The 6,327-nt window shown below is 33.9% G+C and overlaps 1 long non-coding RNA gene across 1 annotated transcript; it reads right to left on the minus strand.

Annotated features, from left to right (window-relative positions):
* Positions 1-528: 528 nt before the first annotated feature.
* LOC132746287 (uncharacterized) lies at positions 529-1,678 on the minus strand. The gene is made up of 3 exons (XR_009627972.1): positions 1,459-1,678; positions 801-1,177; positions 529-641 (listed from the first exon to the last, which is right to left on the minus strand). It is a non-coding gene; the product is annotated as an uncharacterized LOC132746287 (long non-coding RNA).
* Positions 1,679-6,327: the final 4,649 nt, after the last annotated feature.

A 6,327-nucleotide genomic window follows, 5' to 3' on the forward strand; every position in this document is an offset into this window, starting at 1 on the left:
TCCTTGTGTAGGGCCAGTGCCTACTAGAAAATGTCGTTGAAAACGAATCTTCGTTACAACGTATTGGGCGAAGTCGCATTTGAGGTATTTCCGCCGTTTATGTCATTTCAATTATTTTTTTTTAACACAACTCTTGTCCTCGGTCATATTCACAAAACCGTAGTTGTTTCACTTCCAACTTATAGGGTAATGACGACAGCGAGCTTACAGTTGCACATCGACTGAAAATATTCAGGTCTCACAAATAGTGTAAACCAGATTTGAAAACTGTGTATTCTATTTTGTATTCATTTTGAACTCATGGACCATCTGTACAGTCGCCAAATTTTCCCACACCAAGTCGCACTACGCGTTTAAGGGCGTTTTAATCCAATTGTGTTTTTCAAATTGCGAGCTAAGAGTAAATCCTTAAACTTTTTGGAAGTGGAAAAGTTCCCTCGATCGGGGTTAAAGACCTGGGGGAAAATTCCTTATGAAAAGGATTTTTACCCAAATATTCACTTTTTCAATATTGAATACTATATACAAACTATTTTTATGACCGCTTCCTCTGGCAATTAATTTATCTTTGTCGAGTGTATAACAGTTACCATACACACGTGACTGCACTTTTTCAAAGATGGACAGTTTCATACGGTTACCTGAAAGAGTATTTACTATGTAATGAGATATTTTTAAAATGTGATATTTTGAAACAATTAAGAAACAATGTCGGCAAATGTTATTAACCTAAATGCAAAGTTTAATTGTTCATCTGCTAAATGAGAAAAAATAATTAAAAAATAATTTGTTGAATTTACCTGAAAATACCACACTATGAATAAAGTCTTCTTTCTGATGCCCTACATTTGATTTGTTTTCAGCCGAAAGTTTTCTATACTCGGTCTGAAATCTACTTTTCCATGCATGAAACTTGTCTCGGGCATAGGCATAATCCTGTATAAAGTTTTCGTTATCAATATTTTCTCTGATGTCTTCTAAAATCTTTCCAAAAATAACATTCTTTATATTGTCGTATCTAAACAATTGACTCCTTCTCATCGGATTCATGTTGCAAAAACGTTAGTGCTGGAAAAGCCAGTGGTTTGAAATCGAGTCGAACTGATGTCTTTCGTTGGAAAGGAGTAAAACTCCTCAAATAATCCATGGAGCTGAATAGCAAAGGCTGTCATTGTTCCTTTAAGAAATGTTTAAGCATAATAATATTCTTTTACACAAAAATTATTTTGTGCGATTCACTAAAAATAAAAACAATTTTCTTAGATATTTAAATGAAAAATAAGGTGAAAAGATATAATTACAAACATTTTTTCCTTTAAATAGGTTCTGTCATCACGATATGTAATGGTTGAAAAGTTGAAATATATTCTGTTGTATACCAATATTAACAAAATATATCAGACAAAATTTTCGGTGTCATACTATAGCTCATTTGCAAAGAAAATATACTTATCTTACCAAGGAGTAACAAGCACCATAATGCTTTAACAACGATTTGCTTCGAAGAAACAATTTTTGGGATACCATGAAGAGAACTCGTCTCTCCCAAGTCTTTGAAGAGCGCCTTCATATTAGTATCTTCTGACATTGCTTCTGATTTATAAAATCATAATTCACCAAAAATTGTATCCTGTTTCATTTACAAATAATTATATTAAATTACTTTACAAAAGCTACAATCATAATGAACGCCATAAAAATGAGAAATAAAATAAGACTAGTTTGGCTGACAAGTTTTAAAGTTTAGTTAGCTTTTCTAATCAATATGTTACACATGACTTGAAGATCACGCAACAGCTATGACAAAATACAGGTAATTCATCCATTGATCTGTTCAACCGATTAGAGTAGAATTGTGGCTGATACTATTTATAACACAAATAAACAAACAGCACTTTATTGACGAACGTGTACTCTACGTCTTTTAACTCTTTGTCATGTATTACCGACATGGTTCATGAGAAAAAGGACAATGCACCATTTTTAATATGAGATTTATTGAACTATATATTGTTTATTTTATATTTTTAGAGTTAGTTATTGTTTGTTTCAAAGTAACACATTATTCTTGAATGTTATCAATTACTAATGACTAATTTTTAATATGCTGTCTTAAAGAAATTTTATGCTCCTATGCTTGAGTAGAAAAAAATAAATTAATCATTGCAATATATTGAAATATATAAAACTCTTACTGAATATGTCTAACTTGAATAAAAGAATGAATATACTACGAGGGTTGTATGGAAAGTTCGTAGACACCTGCTTCAATACGAGTATTTCGCATCAGAATTTTTGAAACTTTCTCCAATCGCTCACAAATGTGCTTTGATTGATGCTACAAAAATGTCAAAACTATCCGTTCTTAAACAATGAAACTGCACGGGTTTATGTAAAGGGATGTACAGGTGTGCGGAGCACGCCATGACGTTACGTCGTGAATGTACTTACTAAAATGTGACGTCGAAATTGAAGCGCCGTTATTCTTTCTAAAATATTCACCGTTGCATCCCACACATTTCCTCTGTCTAACAACCCATTTGTCATACACCTTTGCATACTAGTCACTCTAAATGCCAGAAATAATGCGTAGTGCTGCTGTTTTTAGTTTTTAGTTCAGTGAAATTCCTTAATTTTATACCTCTGAGTTGCGACTTTATCAATGGGAACACGGCGAAATAAATCGGCGCTAAATCCAGACTGTATGGTGCATGCAGCAGAGTCTCAAACCCCAATAATTGAATTTCTTGCGAAGTAGTGGCAGCCGTATGCGCAGGGGCATTGTCCTGAGGAAGTATTACATTCTCCAAATTCTCTGAAAGTGTGGGTCTTTTCTTCCGTAGAGCATGAATAAGGTCTCCCCTTAGCACATGAAAATAGCATTTTAAACCTAATTGTGTCTTTAAATATTAAGTCATTACACACGTGGAGTTAATATCAAAATATTTAATTTATAATAATTATTATATGTATGCTCACGTTTAATTAAGGTAATAAAAACCACAATTACCTTTGAGTAGTAGTCTGCATTAACAGTGATCCCATGGGGTACAGCGTGGGTGAGGATCATACTGTGTCTATCCATAAATAGAATAAACATGGGCTTTCCCATTGACTTCATCACTTTGGCTTTCTTTGGTGGCGGGTAGTCTTTATGCTTCCATACGCTAGACTGCTGTTTGCTCTCGGGCTCAAAATAGTGAAACCATGATTCATCAGATGTGATAATTCTGTCCAGAAATGCATCACCGCCCCTTTTCCCTTTTTCGAAGAAATGATTTTTACTGCTATAACACGCGCCTCTTTTTTATCACTAGAAAGTAACCTGGGGACCCAACGTGCACAAACACGCTCCATTCCAAAGTTTTTTTTCAGTGAGAATTTTATGCACAGTTGTCTTTGAAATATCACATTGTTCAGAAATATCTCTTACAGTAAGTCGCCGTCATCATTAATGACGTTCCTAACTAACGTTCAAGATTTCTCATTAATAATGCTTGGTCTTCCTGAACGTAAATCGTCTGATGTTTCAACTCTTCCATCGTGAAATCGCTTGTACCATTTATATACAAGAGGGCGAGAAACACTTGGCCTGTTACTGTTTGAATTAATAAATTCCATCGTCTCTCCAGGCGTTTTTTTCCAAGCTCCATGCAGAATTTTATTAGCACACGCTGCTCCGCCCAAACGTCCGACGTCGTCATTTCTGGCGTGTTTTCTTCCATGGCTATATTGACAATATTTCTCCTCACTTTTTTATTTCTAACCGACGATAACGTTCAAATTTGCATAACAAATTTTTTTTTTTTTGTTACGTTTCAGCGTGTAACGTCACGTCATTAGGGTTTATATCATAACGTTACCCGCGATTTTACCAGATAAAATACCCAAAAAAAAAGGAGGCGCATGAGACCAGGTAAATATCTCTAGTTTTTGACGTGCTCCGGGTACCCCCGGAGCAAGGTTGCCACGGAACGATCACACTAGTGCCGGTTAACAATTTCATGTTTTTATCGTAATCAAGGGTATGCGAATTATAATCAAGGGTGCTCACAACATAAACAAAATGGTTTTGAAAAATAGAATTATTTATAAAATATCGGTTGTCTACGGATTTTTCTAACAGGGGCCTTCATGGGTAGCTTCAAATTCCCTTTACGGATTCAAGTGGGAAGTGAGGTTGAAGTCTTTTCCCCTTTAAAAAAAAACTTCTATCCTTTTTTTTTAATGACGCTTTAGTTTCCCATATATTTGACAGGAATTTTAAACATGACATCTACTTTATATAAAGTTAAATCGTGTTTAGTTCATATTTAACAACAGACTGTGTAGCATGTATCAATATTTCCAAATATCAAATTTGAGCATAGATACCATATCTTTAATCATTATCGAAAGGGATACTTTTTACTAATCCCTTATCTATTAGACTAAAATTGTTTTCGTCATATCGTAATATTCTTTATAAGACAAACAGAAAATGATTTGTCGTACTAATTTAAATCAATACATGTATATGTTTATTCGATGGGTTAATTCACTTCAAAAACCATGGACTCAATCGGAAATATTTATTTTAGTCAAGAAAACTGGCCTGCAATTGATCATCAATTTAAAATGAAAATACTTTCAGTTGCTTATTTCTCAATGCTTAATATTCTCCTATCAATTAATTAACGTTTGTTCTCGTTTGTTATAGACAATACACGTACAAATTTGCATGTAACCAATCTGCATAATACATAACATATAACGTAACATAACATAATACAAAAGTCGTCAATCGCCAAACAGCAGTAAACATCTATTGATAATAGGTGATCAATAAAGTATATTGTCTATGTTCATGAAATAATTATAAATATTATTATGTTACTCTTAACGGTTTTATGATTTTATCATTTGATCATACCATTGTATAATCTTTGTTTTCATGCTTGAAGACTTCAGAAAATAGTTTGTTAAAGCAAATACCTGTAGAGTAATGATCATTGAAAATATGATATAATGAATTTGTGATTTTACACACTTTTAAAGCGTATGATTTGAGCAGTATATCGTAGCCAAGTATAGGTTATATATCACAAGCAGCCATTAGAAATTTATAAACACGTAATGCTTTCCGAATATCTCAGAGTAATTATGCATTTCTAAATACATCTGCGTAATTATAATCTGCAGGTTGCATTAACGATCATCTGGCATCATCATAACCAGGATGTGCGGCCGCTGACTTAGTACATTCTTTTATAATCAAACATTTAAGCTTTGGTGTATTGCTCCAGCAATTTCTCAATTTATACAAAAGGTTCGTGTGATTGTGGTTGCCTATAGCCCACTGAAATGTGAATAAGGTCTTAGATCAATTGTGAACGTAAATATAATACCAAGTAGACTACGATTAAGCAAACTACAGACTTTCAATGTGTGTTGGTGAAGAGAATTTATATGAAAGACAGTCTAAAAACAGGCTTTGTTCATGCCTGTTGATGGCGACAGAACATGTATATAAAAGAACATCCAAATATACATGTTATCCCTAACCAGTGTTTTACACAGGTTTTTTTCTTCAATGTGTATATTGATAGAATCACGAGTTATGATAAAATTAAAATTGCATACAAAATTTGCAATTTTAATCGACATTAAGGATTCAGTCAGGTTTGGAAAAGAAAAGAAAATCTTAGATTAGGTTCTAGTTTAGATGCTCTCTCAAATATTTGTTTTATTTAGAAAACTGCATATTTTCCATTTCCTATTTGACCCCCTCATATTTCTGAATCAGGTGACACATAAACTGGTATACAGAAAGTCTGTACCTGTCACAAACCAAACTCAAATGGATGACCCTACATTGTGCTTTCTCGAAGTTTAAAACTGTTAAATGATATGAAAATGAAGAAGTCTACAAAATGTCTGTAAGTCTATAGTATCACTCCATCAGCATATCACGTGATCATTTTCAGAGGAGCACAATGTCCGGTTGCCGACTATATGAAATGTTGGCGGGAAAATGTTACGGTCACAGTTTCGCCAATATGTCAGTTTATACGAAACACTGGTTTTAATCTAGTTTGTTTGTTTGTTTGTTTGTTTTGTTTGTTTGTTTCATTTAACGCCTTTTCCCAACAGTATTTCAGTCATATAGGCGGGTAGTTTCCTTACCATCGTTCCTGGAGAGTTACACCAGTACTAGACTACCATCATACGCGCTAAACTATCGAGGATCGAACCCACGCCAAAGAGGTAACTGGATTAGAAATCATCGACTCTAACCCCTCGACCACGAAGGCGGTAGAACATTAATTAACCAACAATATTTCAGAA

This window comes from Ruditapes philippinarum, unplaced genomic scaffold (genome assembly GCF_026571515.1).
Source record: "Ruditapes philippinarum isolate M1 unplaced genomic scaffold, ASM2657151v2 ctg12620_1_1_1_1, whole genome shotgun sequence".
NCBI lineage: Eukaryota > Metazoa > Mollusca > Bivalvia > Venerida > Veneridae > Ruditapes > Ruditapes philippinarum.